Source organism: Buteo buteo, chromosome 11 (genome assembly GCF_964188355.1).
Source record: "Buteo buteo chromosome 11, bButBut1.hap1.1, whole genome shotgun sequence".
NCBI lineage: Eukaryota > Metazoa > Chordata > Aves > Accipitriformes > Accipitridae > Buteo > Buteo buteo.
Window position 1 is genome coordinate 30,455,345 of NC_134181.1, and position 13,178 is coordinate 30,468,522.

General features: G+C 41.5%; 1 protein-coding gene across 8 annotated transcripts in view; it reads left to right on the plus strand.

The window, feature by feature from the left end:
• The first annotated feature begins 3,831 nt into the window (after positions 1-3,831).
• Positions 3,832-13,178, plus strand: part of CLIP1 (CAP-Gly domain containing linker protein 1) — a 73,671-nt gene continuing 64,324 nt past the window's right edge. For all 8 annotated transcript variants that reach the window (XM_075041277.1, XM_075041285.1, XM_075041283.1 and 5 more), the window contains exon 1: positions 3,832-3,967. The gene's annotated coding sequence lies outside the window, so the exon portion shown is untranslated. The remainder of the gene's footprint in view (positions 3,968-13,178) is intronic.

The window sequence follows — 13,178 nt, forward strand, 5'->3', positions numbered from 1 at the left end:
CCTTCATTTTGTAACATGGCTGTATTGCCTCTGGTAAGTAATTGCCATTGAAGATTGATGCTGTTCCTAAGAATACATTGTAGAGTCATACTTACATTTTGGGGGGTAAGAGGGGGTGAGTCAGAGGTCAGAATTGGTCTTGATCCTTGGAGAAGCTTACAAACAGGATGGATTTAATAACATGGTAATTAATGTGTGACAGTTTGACACTTCCTAAACTTTAGTTAACTACAACCAACAAAGATTTGATGTAAGATTTTTTACAATGTATATTTAGCTATCATCCAATGACTGAATAAAAATTTATTTACCCTTTCTTTAGAAGGCAGCGCTCTCAATAGGAACAGAAGACCTGCTTTGCTTCTCTGTAGGTGAGAATTCAGCTTTTGGTGGTATTTACATAAGTGGTAGAATGATTTGCATAGTCCATCTTTTTTAATAGACTATGGTTTCTCAGTTATCTGTGAAATGAAACATTCTTAATCAAGATGAACATTATTGTTAAATTAAGCACCTTGTTTAAACAGGCATGCGGAAAGGATTCTTTAAATACTTTCTGTTTAAATACTGTTTTCTGTTGTTTAACCCATGTTGGGTAGAATAAATAATGTAAAATTGGATGAAAGTTTGTCTTGTGTAGCACACCAACAAACACGGACTTGCAGAGCTTTTTTGTACTGCTGCTGGGTAGTACAGCAGCATGGCTGCTGTACATGGCTGACCCTAGGGAAGGAAAACAGTAAGTACATTAAGAATGGAAAGACTTCTTGCAGCCTTTCAATCCACCAAACTGTGAAAGTAACTGCCGTGCCTGCACTATTTTTCTGGAACTGTTGCATACATGACAATTAATAGCGTTAATCTATCAGTCAAAGACTGCCAGTTTTAGAGACATAAATTTAAAGCCAGAAATAATTGAGTAAGCTTGAGGCTTCAGGACACTAAATCTCTTTAGGATCAATATAGCTTTAAATAGATGAGCAAAACGTACCACTTGGGTTAAAAGAGATGGGGGGAATCCTGTTGTGTTCTTGCAAAACCACAAAAAACTACAGAAAATAATAGTGCAAGTTTCTGTGCGGGGATTTTTTGAAGCAGCACTTCCATGACAAAAAAAAACCCAACCAAAACCATTAGTTGCTTTTTCTGAAGCAGGTGTGACCATCAGTTCTGTATAGGAACTGCCAAATGTACACATTGAAGAGATCATTCAGGGGGGAAAAAAATACTGTACTCAAAATCTTCATACTTGTGTGGATATGTCCCATGGAATATAAAAATGGATCTCTTAAGTCAGGGTATCCTTAAATGCAATTCTTAAAGAACAATGTTTTAGCTGTTCTGAAAGCTTCAATAGTTTTGGACCCTTCACACCTGAAAAAGGGCAGAAACAATTTCAACTGGTGTTCCCACATTATTGAAGAGAACAATTTTAATTCTAAAGTAGGCCTTATACTTGTGGCCAGGATGCCAGTAGTTATGTCAGCATCCTGAATTTCCCTGGAGCATCCAGCAGTTCCTGTTTTCATAGAGTTATGAAAACGTCTGTATATTATGGTCATGCAGTTCAGAAAAGAGAGCCATTAGAACTGGAATCAAAGATATTCTGGCTCACAGTCATATTTAGTCCTTTATAGTACTGTGATTTATAGTACCAGCATCTTTTTTTATAATGATTGCTACAAATTGGTTGTGAACATACTAGATGTTACTGTTATCACAGTCAGCATATATCCATCTGAGTGTAGAATGGTACACAGAAGCTAAGTCAATCATTTCTAATTGGGATGAACTTAAGTTACAGTTGCTCTAAAGCTACTTTTTCATGGTATGAAGGTTGATACTGGTTAATGATGGGTAACTAACTCCCTTGTTTCCTACAAGATTACTTTGATCTTGAAGCTATGATTCTGTTCACTAGGAAATTACATGAAAAATCAATGCCACATTCACTTTATAGGTAGAAGCTTTTGATCTATGCGATATCATTCTCAAGTCTTGCTTTAGTAACAAGACACTTTTAGATTTAGCCTTGCAAGAGAGTAAAGCAAGCTACTTACACACTTGAACCGTATTTCGTCTATTATTTCACCACTGTTATTTACTGCTAGCACTTCATTACAAGTTATACAAGAACAGCACAAAGCTGCGACTCGTTTCTGTCTTCCAGTTGCTGTGCTCTGTAATAGATACATTAGTCTAATATTGCTTATGAAAACTTTTAATGTTGTGCATTGAACTGCATACTCTTGAAATCTACCTACATGGTAACAAATTAACTGTAAGACAAAAAAATCAAATTAATGATGCAAAATGATGGAAAATTATACACTTATCGAAACAAAACAAAACCAAATTCTATATTAGCATCAGATCAATTCAGAAAGCTCAAATCTATGATACCAGAAACAGCACAAAGGTTTGCAGCTGTAGCTCTCAAACTAGCAGATATTTTGGGCAAGTGTTCTGTAAAGTTAGTCTGACTTTCTAGTTTTAACCCTAATTGCAATTTTTGTGTTAGGGATTATTTCCATAGCTAGAGGCTGCAGGGTCAATTTTTTTTTTTTTAAGCAATCATTTGCTGGCTCTGCACTTATAAATAAATACAATCTAATATTTAAATCCTGAAGTCCTTATTCAGCGAAACTTTTATCATATTTTGCAGGGAGAAAGAAGCGTGGCTATACATGGATTCGAGTATCTGTTTCAACATCTAATGGCCATGGTAAGAGATTCTATTTAACATTTAAGAAGTGAAATTCTAACAAACATTGCTAAATGCTGATCTAGTTGAAACCTATTATTTGTGGGACAGCGTCACAGCATTTTGTGCTTTACCATGCTGGATTAATGCCAAAGAATGAAGCCAAAATGAAACACAAATTGCAATCCGTCTCCAGCAATGGAACTGCTTTCTCATCACCCTTTTGTTTGAATGGCATCATGCAGAAACTAAATGATCTATGAGACTGCAAACTGAGGTTTGCTTTGTGATGAATTCAGCAGTTATGGGCCAGCTCTGGCTGGGCTCTGTTGCTTATTTGTAAGAGGTAAAGAAGCGAAGCAGAGCTGTTCGATTCAGCCTTGGTTGATGATGGTGTTAGAGCTACTGCTACAGCTGTTTAAACTTTAGCAATGGGATAACGCCAGGTTCCAATGTGTTGCTTCACAAACGCAATGCAAATTAAAATGCTCAGTACTTTAGAGAAGGAGAAGGAACGATAAATTTCTGGCCATCAGGACAAAAGGAAAATGCAGAAAAGCAGCAGACAGTAAAGTTATTCAGCCATTAACAGCGATGTGCTTCATACCTCCCTGTCTCTTCTCTCCTCCCTTCCCCCCCCTCCCCATTCACACCCGCCGGCTGCCGCAGCGCATTCCCCGAGGGGTCAGCGCTACCGGTGCTCGGGCCCCCTCCCCGCTGCGGGGAGACGAACGACGACCCTCCGCACCGAGCCAAGTCCGCGCTCCCCGCAGGGCTGCCGGGACGGGCGGCTCCCCCCCGGGGCCTGCCCTCCCCGCGGCGACTGGCTGCCGGCCGCCCGGCAAGGCAGGGTTAGACCGAGAGCCGAGGGCAGCCGCTCCTTCCCCGCTCTGCCCGGCGGCGGCGGGCACCCCTCGCGGGCTGCCCCGGGGCGAACAAAGCCGGGGGGGCGGGGGGGGGGGAGACAAAGGGGAAAAAGAAGCGAGGAGGGGGCGAAGAGAGACCGCGGGGGAGCGGCAGCGAGGAAGGGGCGCGGAGGGAGGCGCGGTTCCCGCTGCTGCAGTCTCCGCCTCGCGGTGCCGCGGACCCGGCCGGGCGCAGACGTTGTCTGCCCGCCCCGCCCCCTGCGAGCCGGGGAGGCGCCGCCGCCGCCGCTGCAGAGGGGGAGGAGGAGGCGGAGGCGGAGGCAGCGGCAGCAGGAGCTGCGCCCGGCGCTGGCGGCGGCCGGGAAGAGGCGGCGGCGCGGAGCCGAAGGCGGCAGCGGTAAGGCCGCCGTTGGGGCCCGCGCGGGGAGGGCGGCGGCGCTGCCGGGCTCGCGATGGCGCCGTCTGAGGGCGGGGGGGAGCCGCCGGCCGCCTCCCGTCTTGGGGCCTCCGCTTCCCGTCCGGGGCGCCTTGGCGGGCGCCTCGCTTGTACACCGCGCCGGGCTGCGGGGCGGGGGCGGCGGGCGGTGAGGAAGCGAGACGGCGCGGGGGCGGCGCGGCCGGCGGTGGGGCGCTGGGAGGGTGGGCTGGGAGGGGACGGGTGGCGGTGGCTGTGGAGCGCTGAGTGGACCTTGCGTGGAGCTTGAGGGGTCCTGAGTGGGGGCGGAGGGCGGTGGGCAGCGCCGGAGGGGCGATGCTGGGCTGGGTGGGGCGAGGCCCCGGAGCCGGGGCGGGAGTCCACCCCCCCCGGGAGCTGTTAGCCTCCGCCACACGTGCCCGCGCTTCCCCACCGGCCTGCCCGGGCCGCGGTGACAGCAGCCGGTTTGGCCGGTTCCCGAGCCGTGTGCTCGGGCTTGCCGGGCTCATTCCGCTCATGTGTGGCTTCCACCCCCCCCCCCCCGCCCCACAACCCTTTCCCGCCGCCGTGCCCCCGGTTGGACGGGGCCGGCTGCCCGCCGTGCTGCCGGGGCAGCTGCACTCTGTAAACTCGGAGGCTGGTGGGGAGAAGGCGGTCGGGTCGCGGCAGGTTGTGGGGCGCAGCATCCCAGGTGGGCTGGGGGCCTCCCCGGTCGCGTCTCCCACCGCGCAGAGCCCTTGGGTGTCTTGGTGGTTCGTGAGGAGCAGGTAGGGACGTGAGGGTCTTGAATGCGCTCTCTGCTCCAGTCTTACTCTTAGAAGATGGGTAAGTGCTGTGCTTGGTGGCTTGAGTGGATGATTCTGGGGGAAGGGGTCTGAGTATTAAGTGGTAAATGCTGACCTGCGGTTCTCAGCATCCCACACTTAGGCACTGATATTTTACCTATTAACGATCTGGTTTATGATTTACCTTGGCTTTTTTGTTGTTATTGTTGTTTCTGTTTTATGTCTGCTTCTGGTGCCTGTGCTGTTTTCAAAGCTACTGGTTTGCAGGTGAGCTGCTCTTGTGTTGCCCCACGGTTCCGGGTGGTTCAGCTAGAGTTTACTGCCATGTTTATAGCCAGCCTTAGACCTGTGGGATCCCCAGGCAAAGGCTATGCTGTAGGCCCCTCCTGCTTTCCGCTATATCACTAGTGCTGCTACCTAAGGCGATTCAGTGTTCTCTTTTCTGTGCCTCAGCTGTCATGGGGCACATGGTAATTGTTGCTGTTACTCACATGTTAATGTGGCTCCTGCTGCATTAAAATCGGGAGTTAGTTTTCCCTTTCATTATAACATCTTTGTGTATGTGTTTTAAATAACTAAAAAAAAGAAAAAAAACCCCACCAAACCAAACAAAAGCCAACACCGCAAAAATCTCTGCTGAAACATAGTATGGGGAAGAAAATTCAGTCTGTGACTGCTCATGATTAAAAATATGACTGTGAAATGAAGACTCTTTCCTCCCCACCCCTTCACTTACTTACCCAGTGTGCTGAATGGGTAGGGTTTTATGGAAGTTCACAGGTTGCTTTGAGATCTTTGAGCAGAAAGATTTTAAAATGCTATAGCTGTATTAATATGTAGGAAGAAGAAAGAAAAGAGGTACAAAAGAGGAAATGCCTTTATGCTGGCTGCTTCATGAAGAATTTTATTTAAAGAACAGAAATAGGCATATAATTCTGAAACTAGCTGTGTCAGAGAGTGATTTTTCTTAAATATGTGTCTGCGTGCACCTGCTACAACATGTAACAAGATAGCAAATTAGATAGTGTGGAGGAAAAGTAAATACCCCCTCCTATCCCCCCAACAGCAATGTGTCTTAGTCTAAGGAATGTATAACTGTTCAGGTGCAAAACTTCTTTATTTACATACTTAGTGTAGATTGACTGAAAAATGTGCAGAGGTTTATTAGTTCCTGGTTTAAAATTAGGAGTTTTCAGGGTTCTCTTCCTGTCCATCCTTGTATGTGCTAGAAGATTTTCTGTCTGTGCTAAAGTGCACTGAATCTTTCTGTGTATTGAAAGAAGAGGGGTGTGTTGGCTGAAACAGAAAAGCTTGGAAATATGACTTCAAACATCCATATCTTTGGGGATTGAGGGAGATTTTTATTTGGCAAAAAAATTAGTTTTGTATAATTTGTATAGTTTCTTTTAAAGAGAAGATGTCAACTCTAATGAGGGGCAGAAAAACAGCTGTCTGCTATCCTCATCACGGAGGTGTACTGTAGGAAATAATCTCTTTCCTCATCTGATTATACTGTAGGAAGGAGCAGTGCTCATATATACTGATTGCTATGACTTTCTAGAGCTCCTATAGATTTCCTGTCTGAGCTATAGGCTGTGCCTGTTTACCATCTTCTGAATGTGAATATCCAGGACAGCCTTTATTTACTTAACTTGGGCAGATTGAGTAGTTCCTTTAGTTGTTCCTCCCTTTATCCTTTTAGCCCTGTTAAAGTTTTTCTTGGGAGTGACTGAGAATATTTCAAAATAGATCTTCCTTCAAAAGAAATAGAGCGATCTGTCTTGCCAATATGATTTTTCAAAACTGCTTTCCTTTCTCCCTCTAAAACATTCGGGTCAAATGTTAACTCTGTATGTTGAATGCAAGTTTTCTAATGTTTGAACATGATGACCATGAATGAATGCAGCTCTTGTTTAATCTTTTGGCATTCCTTAGGAACTACTGGCTCTGCTGGCATGTATAAAAAGTAACGCACTGGAATCCTTATTGGACTGGCATGTTTAGAAATGCCTCAGATGGATGGTGTTTTGTTATTTAATGAAAGGCAATTATATACTGCATTAGCTGTAATCTCAGCTGCCCTCAGCTAGATGCCAATTTCTGCTGGAGCAACCATTTCACTCTTCTTGACCAGCAGAGCTGAAGCCAGCTCTGTCAGCAGCATGGTCCCTGATGATTTCAAACATCTAATAATATGTCTGTGCTTGTCCAAGTGTCTGTCCTCTACACGCGTTTATTTTTGCAGAGTGATGTTGCACTAGTGGTACAACTGACCCTTAGAAATACCCACAAATCTGGTATCTAGCTCCTGGTGTCCGAAAGGCTGGAAAGGATTTAGAAGATGTATCTAAGAACAGACTGTACAAGTTTCTACCTTAGCACCTACCTAGCTGTTTTCCACCTGGAATGTCTCATCAATAGTTTGTACAAACTCAGACAGAAGACTCTTGGGTGAATAGTAGCATATGTTCTTTTAATTTATAAGACATGTCTTCACTCTACCATTTCAAGGAGAAACACCATTAGAAGTCGCACAGTTTTCCTGATCTTTATAATCTTACTGGCTATATTTTTTAGCTTATTTTGAGGGGAAGGGCAAAGAGAGAAGCTCAGTATTTGGTACGGAGTTAGCTTATCTGACACTCATTCTGCTTCACTGCTTGGCAGCAGCAGCCACTCAGTCACAGCAGTATTTACATAAGTTCTGTATTTGTACTTTATTATATGCCAGCCGTATAGCAGTCATGGTGCTAATTTAAAAGGCTAAGAACATGGAGAGCTAAAAAGAGGCTGCTGACTTGACGTTTTCAAAGAGTGTGAAACAGTTAAAGTTTCACCCAAGTCTATCAAAATTAAATTCTTACTATAAAAAGCAGCATGTTTGTTTCAGGTGTTTCAGTTGTAATTGTATTAGGGAGAAGCCCTGTGTCTTTGTTTATATGCATTTGGGTTTGAGGCTGACAGGAAATGCTGTTTTCCTTCTCAAACTTTCATTTAAACTTTAGATCCCCAGTAACTTAAACTTGATGCTCTACTACTATTCCAAAATCATAACTGTTGTTGTGGACTGAATGCCCTTACTGGGATGGTTGAAGTACATTATCATCATCAGAAGTCAGTGCATACAGTTAAACAAATTACTCTTCTTGTTATCAAAATGGAGGGCTTTTGGGAAAGGCAAGAATTTCCCTGGAAAAATGTAGGAAAAGTAGTAAGTTTTGATAGTAGGCTTACCAGAAGAGGTAGCAATTATTTACTTTCTTGGGTGAAAACTTTCTGTACTTCTCAGTCCTTGACTCATTCTGTAGAGAATGATGTGTGCTTGGGAGGATCATGTGCCTTCTGATCTTTTAATAGACTATAGCAGTGACATTTTTATAATGCATGTGTACAGTGGCAAATTGAAGTGTTAGAGTTTGCATCATATTTTCTGTGATTATTTTTTAAGCTTTTTAACAGTTACCAGCTCTTCCTTATTAATTAAAGATGGGAATCTTTTAAAAAAATTGAACAGACTGTGTTTAGAAATAGCAACATAGATTGAGAAAAAATTATGATTGCTAGCCCAAAATAGTTTTTTACTGTTACAGACATCCTCTCTTATTTGTGCTTTGTAGTCAGCAGTCTAAGTCTTTGTGTTTCAATGGTATTTTATTTTTTTTTACTGAGGATCTCGAGGCACTTAGGAATCTGAATGAGCATAGCAAGTTATAGAATGGTAAGATGAGGTGACTTAAAATGTCCTTAACGCAGAATTAAAATCCATAAGCAGAGCAGAAGCTTTAATGAATTACCTTCCTCATAGCATTGCTGTAATATGACTGATGGTTTGAGGTCCTAAGCCTCTTACTATCTTTGATCTGATTCATCTTGTTCTTAGTACAGTTTCTTAGTTATAAGAATTTACCCTGCCTTTTCCCTTTCCCAAACATATGCAGAGAGAATCCTGTTTATCCAGTTTGCAGTCAATATCCTGTACTTTCCAAGGTAGGAAACCAGCCATGTGTCGTCTTTACCAACTTAGCAATGTCACTAAAACCCTCTAATTTTCAATGGGTTTGCATCTCATAATGGTTGCCTTCCTAACTATATTATATTCAAATTCTATATTATCTCCAAACATACTAATAACTTGCTGCTACCAAGTGTATTGATGGCAAAACTTTGGTTTTCCATTTTGCTTCAGAAATTAGTTGGTCTGATCTAAACTTATGGGGAGAAGCTCAAGACTTTGAACACAAGTCTTCTTCCTACTGGTTGGCCTACTTCTGTGAAACTTATAAGAATTTTTTTTTCTTTAGAAGTCTCATGCCTTTTATTTAGTTGAAATTACCCAGCATGTTAAATCAAAGGAGAAATACAGATCTGTATGCAGGCCTGACTGCCATAAAAGCCCTGATGTTGAAAGATAATCTAAAAGTCTTTGGTCCTGACTATGCTATGGATCTGTGAACTCACATGGGAAACAGTTCACGTCATCTCCATGATACAGAAACAGAGCATCTACTATCTATCACAGTTAAGAAACAAATCTAAAGTTGCTTGTTGAGCTCTATATTAGACATGTCCTTAACGAGGGACAGCATCGTGGGGGTGTTTGGATTGGTTCTGAAACAACAAATTTTGTTCTTCCCCGGTCCCTCTAAGTGTACAAGAAAGTAGGAGTGTCTTCTGAGTTCTTAAGGAAACAGAGATTCACTCTTTGAAGTACAGAAAAACAGTAGCTATTTAGGGGGATGTCCTTATGCTGTGGTATAAAGCTTGATAGGGGGATGAGTGATGACAAGGCATAGTGTTTGTGTTAGAGTTGGGACTGTCTTAAATATCCTCTGGGTGTCTGTTTCACTGAACATACTAGTTGCTTCAGACTAAGTAATGTTTATCTAAACAAATGCCCTCTAAAATAGAGTTGAAAGATATTTCAGGACCTCTGCTAGTGATCATATAGATATGATTCAGTTTGAGTAATTTGTCAGCCACTCTTTGTTTCAAGTTATGTTCATCAAATCAGTGACGCTGTCAAAAGAGCTGTGTCATGCCAGTGGGCATACTTCCCAACTTACTACAAGCTTTTGGTTTTGTATTTTTATGATAGCAAAAGTAAACTGTATTTTGAGTTAGATGAAAGCCATACTAAAACTTGCATGCAACAGTAATTTCCTGGAGTAATCCTGGTAGTGACTTTGAAGGCACTTCAGAAGAGGAAAGGATTGCTTTCATTCTGTTAATTTAATAGTTATGCCTAGTTAAAATAAACAGAGATGCACTTCTTCAAGAATCTGTCCCTTACAAATTTCATATTTATGTTAAGAACATGGTATGAGAAACTGAGGCACTGTGGTTCACGTAGGATGAGTGTTTGCCTTTGTAAAGGGTATACCTGTCTAGAATTCATATGATGGTTATATTGGATTGGGCTAGAATGAGCTGAAGTAGAATGTCATCAAAAGAATGATCTTCTATAAATTAGGGGACATTCTTGTTTATTTTCGTAGTAAATTTTTATTTCCTATACCACCATCTGCAAAGAGATCTGATAGAAAGGTCTGGATTCCTTTTATTTATTTTCCACCTGATCAGCTGGGGTTTACATGCAGAATTTTTTCTGCCTTTAAAAGTGAGGTACAAAACACTGGTTTGATAGGCACATACCAGCCCATATATTTTGATGCTGGCAGTAAGCAGAGCATCTAGGAAGCCAAATAAATATGATCTGATGGCACTTAGCATGATAAACATTGAATTAAATGATGCATATTGTTCTGGTGTCTTTTCTTATGGTAGTGATCTAACTGAAGAATATATTCAGATCATCATATTACTTGATTAATTGACATCAAAATCCACGTTTTCTGGGAGAGAAAATAAAACTGAAGTCATGCTTTTAAATGCTCCCTTTCTTCTAATTGCTATGTGTTGAATGAGTAATCAAATGTAGACTCCAAAATGCCAACTCTTATTCTACTGGAATTAAATTCTTAATTCTGTGTTTTCTGTTTTATATATAAATTCTTCCTTAAATTCTATTAATTTCAACTTAAATGATACCTGAAGGTGCCTCTGTAATCCCACAGTCTCTAATCACTGAACAGTACAGTTAAATTCTTGAGCAACGTTCAGGTAGTCAATTTGGTTTAACAGCGACTACTACAGAGGCTGTTACATCAGTACCATAACAATTTGGTGTTTGTGACTTGCTTTGTTATCAAATGACTACAGTGCTTTCTGGCTTGCTTCAGTCTAAACTTGCTACTCATTCAGTAAATGCTTTGGAGCTGACAAAACATGCACATAAGTCATAAGCGTTATGTTCAGAGAGAAGTTCACTTACCATTTCAGTGATTGGCTCCAGTGGCTAAATGCAAAGAGACCTTGAAGCGAATTCATAGCTCCAAAATGGTTGTATTTAAGTAGTAAATGACTAGGAATATGAAGTGTGCTGCATCATTACAAGAGAAGTTGTGAAAAGTTAATTCATGAAGGCTTCCAAACCCATCTTTTTGGCTTAGCTACTTTTAATTGTTACAGAACTGACTTGAAGCTTAGTGTGACATTTACAATGGATATTGTGTGCTGTGGAATTATTTCACTGTAAATGTAATCCAATGCTTGCAGAATGGTGATTCAGTCTTTTTGGTTGCCCAATATGAAATATCTCCAATAGACCCAAAATGTCGCAGAGGAGGCATCATGTTCAGGAAGACTGTTGTTCTAGGACGCAGCTCCTCTCTCACACTCTGGGTGTGCTGACATTGCAATTTTCCAAAACATGAGAAATCTGGCTGGATAATATGTGGTAGTGGAGGACTATACTTGTATTCCTGTTGAAAACAAAACCAAATGGTACAAATAGGAAATGATATTTAGGGAGGGTGTGTGAGGCTATTTGCTTTCTGCAATTTATCCCTCTCTGTCTACCTCATCCAGAATTGTTTTAGTAAGGATGTTGACGGGTATGTCCCAGTCTGGTCAGTTTGTGGACCTGCTGTGGATGAATTAATCTCATTCCTATCTGAACCTTCTAGAAGTTGGTGTCTGTGATCTGGCGCATTCTTTCACAGAGAGAAATATTCTTACAGAGGTAGCAAGAAGCAAATAGCAGTGCAATGTGAAGGCATTTATTTTGTTCAAAGCTAAAATGTGGTTGTATTTTTAAATTGTGTATGAATTTCAAAAGCCTATAAATTCAACTAAAAACATTATTTTAAGTGCTTTTGGAAATATATATACTCACTTTTTACAGAAATGTAATACCAGCCCAGGAGACTGCAAATACAACTTTTAGAGCTGTAAGAAGGATTAGATCTGAATCATACAGAAGATGCTTATATGCTTTAAAGTTTTAAGATTGCAATAATTTTAGGAGTTGTAAGCATTTGTAACTGTGAATGGTCTGAGCTCTTGGAGTAACTCATGGACCAGGAGAGAAAACTTTCCAGGTTCAAAATTCCAAGTTACTTTCTCTAAACCATTGTGAGGATGTTTGAGGAATGATTCATGAGCTTCTGAAAGCTTGGCAATAGTGGTATGAACATCGAGAGTATGAAACAGATATTTAAGAAATGCTGTTCGGGCTGCTATTTCAAACATAGTGCTTCATGTGGTGAGTTTGTTTTTCTCTCAGAAAAGCGAATTTACTGGATTGTGTGTGGTCTTTGAAATATATTTTCCATATCACTTTTCTACAGAAGGGATTTTCTAATTTATTTTGTACATGTTACATTTTCTTCCTGGTATGGTCAGAATTTGTTTTCTAGATACCTACTAGTTGACTGACACAGGGATTGTATATGATCTTCTCTGCTTATAGAACCATGTGAGATTTTCAGCAGTTATCTATTCTACACAACCCTTTTAGAATATTTACTCTGTATCTATTAGTCTTAATTTTTATATGTATTTTGCAAAGCACTGGTATGCTTAGCAGAATTAACAAATTGGAAGTGGTCTCTTTCTTGAGCTTAGAAATGTGTTGGCACTGAAAGGCATTTTCCAACAGTATTTAGTCTCTTAATGGTGGTAACTAAGCTTAATATTAATCTTTTAAATTTGAAATGTTGTGAAGAACTCGTGCGGGACAGATAGCAGGTGATCATCAATTAAAATAATTGTTTCACTTCATTATAGAAATAAACCATGAGAGTAGGGTTTCAGCCTCAAAGTACACTGCGCAGTCAGACTGCGTGTGTCTGCATGCAGAAGACTGAGATTGTGCAGTCTGTTTTGAGTCAATTCAAACATTATGCTGCTCTGTTCTAGAATGTCCTCTTTGTTTCTGTATCAAATGGACAGACGACTTACTTTTCTCCATGGAAACACTGCATCTGTTTGTGGTAGTCGTGAGTAGTGATGTTAGCAAATGTTTCTTCCTTAAATTGTCAAGTCATTGTTTCAAATGTTTTATCAGA